Consider the following 11,402-nt stretch of genomic DNA (forward strand, 5'->3'; position numbering starts at 1 on the left):
TCCTCAATTTCCTGGCCTTTTCCTTGAAGAATTCAGAGAGGGTTATTTGGTTATTATCTATTTAATTAATAGTGTTTTTATTATTAATTATTATTATTATTATTATTATATTATTTTTATTTTATTTACTTTCATTCCGTGAAGAATCCAGAAAGGGTTATTTGATTATGGCTTTCTGAAAAACAATAATTTTTTACATTTATGCACTTCTGCAATCGTCACACTTTTTCTGTTACAAACTGACCCCGGCCCCTCATCAGGGAAGGGAAAAGTTATGTGGCCCTCACAGGAAAAAGTTTGGGGACCCCTGCTTTAACACATATTGCCAAAGGCAGAACTACAACCTATCTGCCAATGTATACCAGTATTTTTTTATTTCTATTAGATAAATGTTTCAGTAAAATGTTACACATTCTTGTGTATTTGCCACTTATTGCCACAGTTAACATTGAGGCTTTGGGCCTCTTTTGATCTCGTTGTGAGTTTGTAAGGTTGTGACTTCTGATTAAACAAACTTGATGCCAATCAAAACGTTTGTTCTTCTTTTCCACCAAATTAGAATCGATAAGAGAATCGATAAAGAATCGAATCGTTAAGCAATATCGATAATGGAATCGGAATCGTAAATATCCTATCAATTCCCATCCCTAGAGACCCTTGTTATATTACCATGTTTAACCCGTAAAATCCCCCAAAAAATCCTGCTGTGGCCATTCACAGCTGTTTCAAGACACTCAGTGATACATGCTGCATGGAGTTTTTGGATCGAAACAATGTAAGTACGCGATAATATCTCCTTAAAGTTGTGGTGTCTGTAATTGTGCTCTCGCGTGCTCTCACTTCCAGATAGGGTTTTGCTGTTTAAAAAACATAAAAAAAAAAAAAAAAAAGTTCAATGTTCCGGTTCAAAATTTTTCTTCCGACAGAAAATTGAGATTTTAAGCTTTCCAATGATGTATCACACATGCATATTGGACAATATTGAAAGTTGGCTAAATTGGGGGTCTCAGAGCGGAACTTCAAGTCACCTGAGTGTTTTCCGCCATATAGTATCACATTTTCAAAATTATCCAGGTTAACTTCTGACTGAAATTTTCTGAAAGTTTCTAAAAATATTGTCCCTTTTGCAACCCTTAAATATGTCGACTCTGCTCATGTCGCTGTGATTTCCTTTGAACTCTGTACACTCCCATCAAACGCGAGGCAGTCTTCCATTAATATTTGATGAAAAGCAAAGCTACGAGCCATCTCATCCAACAAAATGCTTAACAGCTTGATAAAAAAGCAAAAGCCGGGACAATAATTTCTCATTAAATATTCACAAAAAAACACGTCTTGCCAAACATTCCCGCTTTGATTAGACCGGATTCTGACATTAATTACCACTTAAGCTATTTAATTGATATGCAGCAGCTTAAATATCATAATATTCAACCTTGCTCGCTCTTTGTAAAACATCAAATTTTACCGTTAATTATATCAATAAATCACGTGTGTTTAATTTCCTCTTTGGTTTGACTGAACAGGACCCGAATTAGCCGCCATCAATCATTGGGGACATTATTAAAGCAAGCATTGTGTCATACCTAGAATCTGTGTATAAAGTTTTTTTGTTGTTGTTGTCTCGCAATATCACCAATTGTCATGTGTAGCAATGCAACATTATTATCCAATTTAGCACAAGCTGTCTGTTCATTACCGTATTTTGTCTGCTCCCGCACGTAAAAACAACAAGCTAAACAACACATCGCCGGGGTCGATCACCTGCCACCTACTCGCGCTGAGTAATTGCAAACGACAAATGTTATAGGGAAGTTTGTTGGCGGTCTCTGCGCGCCAGTAAACACTTATTGGATCAGCTGGGGTCCTTCGCTTTTACATAAGCATCTGTTTGGATGACCCCGAGATGTTGTGAAGGAAAAAAAGTGGGAAGGGATGGACCAACGTTTAGAAAATGGTGAAAAACTGCATCAGTCCACTTGAAATTACAAGCCGAGGGGAGCGTAAACAGCACATTGCTGGCACGTAAGGGAGACGTTACTACACAAAAGTACTGACTTTCACACTAAAACAATCTTGTGGGTCGACACTGGCCGGCTTGCACATAAACGACGGTCAGGGTCAGTCCTCTGCTAGTGTTAAAAACGATCACTGAGCGATTTTTACTACCTAAAATCAACTTAATGTCACCTTGAGATCCTCTGTAAACACCGGTATGACACATCATTGCGATGGTTTTGAGATGCCATTCATCTGTCGAGCCTCCCCCAAAAAGCCTTCACATTATTCACGTGAAAAATATTATTCAATCAGAGTGCATAGACTTTCTTTCTTTCGCTTTCTTTCTTTCTTTTTCATTCTTTCTTTCTATCCATAAATGTCTATATATGTCAATCTGTTTGCTTTCTATTCCTCTTGTGCTTATCTCCATTGCTGATTTCAATTATTAGCAGTAGTATATGTTTAATTTTTTATTGATCTATTTTTTTTTATTCTATTCGTGATTAACTCATTCACTCCCAGCCATTTTCACCAGAGCAAGGCCCTTCGTTCCCGGGCGTTTTTTTGGATTTTGACTGATTTTGCAAGGCCCATAGAAAATTCTGTTCTATTGTTATATAAACATAGAACCCTCCAAAAGAAAGATTACACTCTTCTTTCAGCAGAAAAAAAGTAAGTTCATATCTTTTTCCATTCTTTAGAAGCAGTAATGTGAACTAATTTCTTCACATGCCAAATAGGGTCACAAGTAAAGTAATTAAATATTGTCCAACAAATAAAGCATGAAAAAATAATTTATATGTTGTATATTTGACAAAATAATCGCGTTTCCGAAGTTCGAGCCTGAAAGGGGACAAACCCGGAAGTGATACGTCACACTGGGAAGAGCGTTGGCAGCTCCATACATACATACGGCCGCCATACAAAGCCCTTCAAACAATGATTCAAACAGCGATATAAGCGATAGATCGAGCGCAAGAGAGGAGATCCAAGTTTTTGAAGAGTTGGAGGAAGAAGAGGAGCTTGGAATTTTATGTTGGACCCAGAGGTTGCGCTAGACTTTTTCGTTGTCTGTCATTTTGACTGACAGGGTCAAAAAAATCCGGTCATAATCTATTTTTACCCGTCACTTAAATTTTTAAAATGATGATAATGACATTGTGGTTACCCTTTGTTTGGCATAATTCACCTTCCGTACTTGTGTGTCCATTTGGCCGAGCGCGTTACCGGCTACGACACAATCACGTGACAGACACTTAAGAGCCACGCGCGTTCCGGCTTGAATAGAGAGTTCACAGAGAGCAGCAGAGCTACAGCGGCTGGACACAGCAATTCGAGCTAACAAGACTCTTAACATTGCATACCCGTTCAACATATTCAATAGTATTTAGTTTTCATTCTTTTTAAATTAATATTCTGTCCGAACAAGCTTAACAGAGAATCCACACCGTGCCATCACACATCAAGCAGATGAATATGTAACTTATTCTCCGCAGTGACAAAAACAGCTGACTGTGTTGGACCCAGAGGTTGCGCTAGACTTTTTCGTTGTCTGTCATTTTGACTGACAGGGTCATAAAAATCCGGTCATAATCTATTTTTACCCGTCACTTAAATTTTTAAAATGATGATAATGACATTGTGGTTACCCTTTGTTTGGCATAATTCACCTTCCGTACTTGTGTGTCCATTTGGCCGAGCGCGTTACCGGCTACGACACAGTCACGTGACAGAGACGCTTAAGAGCCACGCGCGTTCCGGCTTGAATAGAGAGTTCACAGAGAGCAGCAGAGCTACAGCGGCTGGAGACAGCAATTCGAGCTAACAAGACTCTTAACATTGCATACCGCTTCAACATATTCAATAGTATTTAGTTTTCATTCATTTTTAGTTAATATTCTGTCCGAACAAGCTTAACAGAGAATCCACACCGTGCCATCACACATCAAGCAGATGAATATGTAACTTTTTCTCCACAGTGACAAAAACAGCTGACTGTGGCTCCAGTAGCTAGGCTACATATGGAACAATGAAATTAACAGTTCACCTGCTGTGGCCTGAACGCAGTCTCACACTTTCCTCCTGGTGCGCATGGACTTGAATTGCGTGCCCGCTTGTGCAGTCCCTCTTTTTTCACCTCTTTTATCAACACCATCGTCTTTTTGGGGCTTTTTGAAGAAACTTCGGACACTCAGTTGCATTGACATTTTTCAGAGTAAGGCCAACGACGTCATGCATCAAGAGAGACAATAGCTAATTAATATGCTCACTCGCCACCCTGTGGTCTGGGGTGTGAATTGCAACCTGTCAAAATGACAGATGGACTTCAGTTTTTTCCGTCACCATTTTAAAAAATCGATCGTCACCGTTTTAAAAAATCGATCAACGACAGAAAATATTCGGTTAACGCGACCCCTGTTTGGACCTAACATGTATTAGCCAGTCGCTAATCAAGATGCAAACAATGTGCCTAGACTACCTGACATGGAATGGATACAAGACCCATCGAGATTACAACATTGGTAAGATATAGGCTGTTATTATTTTCATGATTTGAAGATGCAGGCATTTGCACATAATTTTATGTTTTTGTCTATCTGATGACATTGTTAAAAAAAAAAAAAAATCAGACTTCATGTTCATTTTGGCAGATCCGGCAGCTCTCGTGCATATAAAATAATAATATAAAAACGTTGGGGGGAAAGAAGATGAGTCGTCGATGGCTTTCTCCACTTTATTGTGGCAACAATAAGAAAACAAAACAATAGCGGACTGCCGCCACATTCGACCGCGAAGTTTTGCTTCTCGCCGATCTCCTCCTCGCCTCCTACTCCAGCGTCTCTTAAACGGATCGTGCATAGTGTCTCGTTATGAGCTTTTTGTTTACAAATGTGACGAACACACGACGTGCTGACAACCTTGAGCAGTTCTTATGGAAAAGTTAGAACACAGTTTGGCACAGCTCTCGGCAGGAAATGTCGTCTTATGGTGTGAGGAAATGTAGTTTTTTCACACAAGCGAACAGATTACAAAGCACCACTTCAGTGTTGTCCCGAGACTACATTTCCCATGATTCACTGCGTGACCTGCGCGCTCGCTGATTCGCTGCGAGATTGACTCAATGCCTACACGCGAAATTGTCACCTGTCAGCGGCTCTCGAACTAGAAACAACAAACTAGAAGGCTATCAAGCGATCACCGTGAAAGAAACGCCGAACCATACAAATGCAATGCAATGCAATGCTTGAAGCATGAAGGTGGAAATACATAATACAAATAAATGTGCACAAACTCACCGGCGGTGTAAACCTGCCACTGTCAATGCTCTGGGAGGTCGCATTTCACAGCATTCTGCCGCGGTCCTGCACGCCAGCTGTTTGCTCGCCATTCACGCTCGTTTGCATTTGATTGCTAGTCTGATACACTCCCGCTTTTTCGGTGAGGTCTTTTGTGTTTATTCGTTATTGGATCGTTTTTGTTCACCACTGTAAATAAGAGCACTGAAGCAATAGGTGTAAGTCGCCATTTCTGTTCAACCCGTTTTCTCCTGTTTTGTTTAGCGTAAGAAGCTAGGTTAGTGGCTGTCTTTTCTTTGTTCTTTTTCATGATCAGGGTTTAGTTAGCGGGTGGGGTTCAAGTGTAGATTCCTTTTGTTTGTTGTTTTGGCCTGGGCTTACCCTGAAGCCGCGCTTCATCCACATTTTGTACATATTCATTGCGAGTTTGATTGTTGTGTAAATAAATTTGTGCCAATTGTGAAATTGTGTGGCTCGTTTTATGTTACGCCCTTCGCGAGCCGTCCTTGGGACGTAACACTGGCGAACACAACAACAACTATGCCACGACTATTGCCACGAGTTGGCTTTCGGCTAACGTCGCTAGTTTCTACTGTACATTCCACAACAGTTGGCAGCTCTGCTTTGACAAAGTCATCAGTCATCTATCCAAAAATCACACGTACTTTTTGGCAAATACTTGATCATAAGCAGACCGGTTAAGGAAGCAGGCATCTTCGAAGTGTTTGTAGGAGAGAACACTACTTGATGATGGCGTGAAATTCATTCGCTTCGTGCGAACGAAAGATGTCAATTTACGTGCCCTGCTATCCTTTGGCCACTCATACAACTTTTCGTTTGAGTGAGAACAAAACATCGCCACACACCGCCGTGGCATCTTACCGAGAAGCAATGCAACAAACAATACTGTTCTATGGCGGACTTCCCTCGCACTTCTAGGTGTGACGTCATTTCCGAAGATTTCCGAAGAAAAGCATTTTCGTTGTCGAGGGCGTTGCTATAGGTTAAACAAAGAATCTGGAAGGGTTGCGTTAAAAAAAATAATGAAAATATGCTTATAATTGTTTAGCCATTGATATTATTCAAAAACAGGGTTGGCCAACCTTAGTTCACATTTCCCCTTTAGAAATCAGCATTAGAAAATAGCTTAGTTTGAGCAATTTTCCAATTTCTGATGAAAAAAACAGAGAAAATGAGCTTTTTGTAAACGCATACATTTCAAACATAACTTTTGCTTTAACAAAGCTATTTTTTGCATTAGTTACACCCCAAACATCTGAATAATGTTTTCCTTTTACAAAATACCATGAACAACCAGACAAATAGAGCTTTTGATAGCAAAGTAACAATTTATTCACACTTGACTACTGAGAGATGACGGTTTGTCGCCGAGATGACGCCGTTGTCGCCATGTCATCCGTGTAAACTTTTCCCTCATCGTTGTCCGTCTCACAAAAATGGATTATTTTTGCGTTTCTGCGGGGTCTGCTTGGCGAGCCGCTACACTGGGGTTCCCACTCGATTTGCTCGGTCGTCCAGCGCCTGGCCTTCCAGGCGTCCTCTCGGTTGTTTTGTTTGGTCAAACGGCCGCCTGGCATCATGCCGCTAGCGCTCCGACCGTGTTGCCTGGCCGTTCTTTGCTGTTGAATCGGGTTGCCTGTTCTTGCAAAATGCGTTACTGCCCTCCAGTGGCCAGTTTTATTGCTTTAAAATGGGTTTGGAGCTTTGTTTTCCAGATAGAGCGGAAGCTATAGACCCTACTCACATGACGTCACAACCACGCCCCCGCGCCATATTGTCCGTCAACTCGTCGTTGTTGATACATTACCGCTGCGTAAATTCCTCCTATTACGGCGTTAACATTAATAATCAAAATGGTGAAGGCGTGTGTGGCGGTCGGTTGCAGTTACAGAGAAGATAGACGGAGAGAATTGAGGTTCTACCGTATTCTGAGAGACCCGGAGAGGAGAGCGAGATGGACTGCTGCAATTCGACGAGAAAACTGGGCTCCAAACGATTACCACAGATTATGTAGTAGTCATTTTATATCTGGTAAGATGCATTTAATATATATTTAGAGGGTTTTGGGCTGACAACCACAATTAAGATCATTGCTAGGCTAATCGCCAACAACATACCGTTTTAAATTCAAGATGCTTATTTCTTCCACCATCTTTATTTTATGAATAATATTTAGCTGGTAACAAGTGAAAGAAGCTGGCCTCGTCTACGGATCATCGGTTAAACAGGGGTGTCCAAACGTTTTGCAAAGGGGGCCAGATTTGGCGTGGTAAAAATGCGGGGGGCTACCTTGGCAGATTTACATAGAACAATATATTTAAACAAATTTTAGCAAGCCCTTCTGTGTGTCACATTTGCTTTATAATTTTTTAAATCCATAATTTCAACAATCTCGTCTTTGTGGCGTTCTCTTTTCGACACTCGGGCTCTTGCGAAATACTGCTGCTGTGAAATTAAATGAGCTTCAAGTTGCTATAATTTCTCGCTGCGTATCTTCCCTGTATTGTCGTACATGTCAGCGTCTCTTGTTCGGTAATATTATCAAGTCACATCGAACTCTTTAAAAACAGCGACTGTCTCTTTGCAAATGAGGCAGACACAATTGTTGCGTGTTTTATTGAAGAAATAGTCCAATATCCACCTATCCTTGAAGCGTCGGCCATCGCAGTCAACTTTTTTTTTTTATGGATTGTCGCCATTTTAGAAAATTGGGTCACACGGGGTAATGTTGCTTAGAGTGCTGCTCTTAAAGTTTTTCAAACTTTCGTGAGAATAGGCTGATTTTGTGTGGACAAGTTAGTTGTAGATATCAGGGTAGCAGATGTCAGGCAGAGAGGGCGAAGACAATATCGATTTAGGCATCAAATATGGATCTGGCGAATGGATAGACTGAAGCTTTTCGACATAACGCCTTTTATGCAATGCATCCGATGAGTTTACAGCGTCTGAAAGCACCGGGCTTCCATGAATTGCTCTATAAACTGAACGACTAATTGAAACCATTGAGAATAGAGCTAAACAGAGACGGACAATATGGCGGCCGCATACAGCGACACGTCATTCTGTGACGTTGGTGAGTAGGGTCTATATATGCTTCTTATAAAAAATAAAAAAAAAATTAACAAATGGTAAATGGTGTTATACTTATATAGCACTTTTCCACCTTTCAAGGTGCTTTACACTGTCTTGCCATCTACCTACTGGTGACGCAGCACCAGGAGCAACGTGGGGTTCAGTATCTTGCTCAAGGACACTTAGACGAGTTCATCAGGGCGGAGAATCGAACCCACAACCTCTGGTTTTGGGGACAACCACTCTACCACTGAGCCACGCCACCCCCGAGAAAAAAAAAAACAACGCAAAAGACGTATAAATACGTTTTGGGGACAATGAAGCATTTGAAAATAGAACGTATTTATACGTTTCTGGGAGCAAATGAGTTAAATGCGATTTTTATGTATAATTTTATTTCCTATTTCAATTGTCTTTGTTTTTACCTTCTATTGCCTTGCCTTGCTCTTTTTCTTTCTTTCTTTCTGTCACAACGGGGCACACACGGCTGAACTCAAATACACGAGAAGAGAGGATTGCAATGTCCAAAAAGTGTTTAATTCACAAAAGGAAATGTAAAAACAAGATTCAAAGTACAACACAAAACAGGCAATGGCAAAACTTATCATTGAAGGACGATGGTAATGTAATAGCCTACTGATTTCCAAAACACTGAAAACGCACTGGCAAACTACAACAAACAGAAGGAGTATATGAGGACTATGGCTAATGGCAAACAGGTGTAGGCACTCAGGTGATTAGGGAAGGAAATGCAAAGCTGACTCAAGTGAACACAAAAGAACCCACCCAAAAAAAAAAACAGGATGTGGCAGGACTAATTCAAGGCCGCAGACGGCGGCTTGTAACACTTTCTTTCTTTCAGGCGTGACAAATCCAAAGAAACATACAGTACAACATTCATTTGTGTTTACATTCAGCTCAGCCCGAAAAGAAAAGGGCAGACGGAAAAAGCCGAAGCTTATTGAATCATTTCGACATTTCAGATTGTGTAATGTAGTGCTGCAACGATTAATCGATTAACTCGAGTATTCGATTAGAAAAAAATATTAGAATTAAATTGTATTGCTTCGAGTATTCCTTTAATTAAAGTGTCGTTGTAATGGTTTATTTTGAAAGTGTTTGCCTTTAGTTTTATTGATTTGGGTGGATACACTGCCCTCTGGTCTGCCTCATTTTACATGGCTGAATCCAACTGCTCCAATGTAAGCTAAGTTTTTGTTTGAGCTATTGTTTTTTATGCATTCATAATTTAGTTTAGAGGCATATTTAGCCAGGTTTTTTTTTTTTGTGGGAATGTGTGTCTGAACAATTTGTTAAGAGCATTGTAAAAAAAATAAACGTTAGCATTTTATAGCATTTAAGCTCGCGGACTTTTGCTATGTAAGTTAGCCAATTGTTCTATTGTTGTACATAGATCTTTTTTTTTTTTAATTTTAATTTTTTAATTTTTATACCATTTCAGGTATTTTAATTTTCCATGTTCCTTATCCGATTACTCGATTATTCGAACTAACTAGTTCATCGATTAATCGACTGCTAAAATAATCGATAGCTGCAGCCCTAGTGTAATGATTACAAGGTGTATTCCCCCCCCCCCTCCCCTTGATTGTTCATTTTCCCAATAGTCATTGTCGATCGCGGCAATTTGTTCGTTATGTTGATTAAATCCTGTAGATTAGTTCATAATTCAGAGGTTAGTTAATGTTGATTCGATCCAGAAGATAGGGAATAGCTGAGGACCTATTGCAGGACGTGTCCGCCACCCTCTTTCGTTGATATAATCCTCGTCGTGGTTTTCATTCCTTGCTGCATTCCGACGAACACTCATCTCCAAATTGCATTGCTCCGTAGTAATTTTCATTACCATTCTGGTTGTGGCAGCGTTGGATGCCGCTAGGTCACTTTTCACCTGTAATATATCATCACAGGCCTTGTTACTCCAGCGATAGCGCTGACGGCAGTAGCAGCCAGCAGCGCAATAAAAAGACACACATCCTCGATGTCTTCAACTTCGAGAGTGGTCAGACACAGTGGCTGCCATTTTCTGGCTTCATAATATATATTATGACGTCTATGCACAGTGGTTGGCAAGCTTTTTACAAGAAGTACCACTATCATATAAGGCAGGGATCGGGAAGTTTTTTTGACTGAGAGCAGGGCCGGCACTGGGCATAGGCCAGCTAAGCAGTTTCGTAGGGCGCCATCTAGTGGTGGGGGTGCCAAATTGCTATGGGAGGGGGGGTATTCACACTATACGGTTTACTACCGTATCAAGTGTATTTAAATAGGTTACACATAAAAAGATATTTGCCGTTTCCAACTTGGATTGTATTAGCCACCTGTTATTTTGTGGCACATATAAGGCAGGGAGGAACTGTCCACGCTCATAGTAGGCATGTAGATGCACTTCATCAAAAAAGACAAATAATGGCTGCTGACTCACGGTTTCAAAACGAAACTAAAATGATCACATAACAACAAACTAAATAGCATAACTAGCAATTAATGAAACAACTGGAACACTAAATAATTAGCACAGAACATGAACTTTAAATGTTATTTACATCTGCAGTTTTGCAATGCATGCTGTGAGGCATGAGGCATGTTGTATGACAACAATGTTGACAGCAGGTGGCAGCAGGGGTTGTCTCTCTCACAAAGGAAGTGAGATTGCATTGAAGCTTCTTAAAGCAATGAAGCTTTGCCGCCAATTGATTCAAAGCTTCATGGTGGTTCATTCGCTCTATGGTGCTATCAAGTGGTCATGAAATCCAAAAGGCAAACAGTGTTGAGAATTCTATGGCTATTTGTTTAAGAAAATGATATGTATGACAAAAATGCAACAAGTGCGATAAGGATAATTTGCTATTCATATACCGTATATTTAGAAATAATAGCTTCCACAGTGTTGTGACAAAATATAAAATCTTGGGGGGTGGGGGGCGGGGTGTTGTTATAGCCACACGTCGCATAGGGCAGGGGTCCCCAACCTATTCCACAAAGGCCCACTGT

This window comes from Corythoichthys intestinalis, chromosome 6, assembly GCF_030265065.1.
Source record: "Corythoichthys intestinalis isolate RoL2023-P3 chromosome 6, ASM3026506v1, whole genome shotgun sequence".
Lineage (NCBI taxonomy): Eukaryota > Metazoa > Chordata > Actinopteri > Syngnathiformes > Syngnathidae > Corythoichthys > Corythoichthys intestinalis.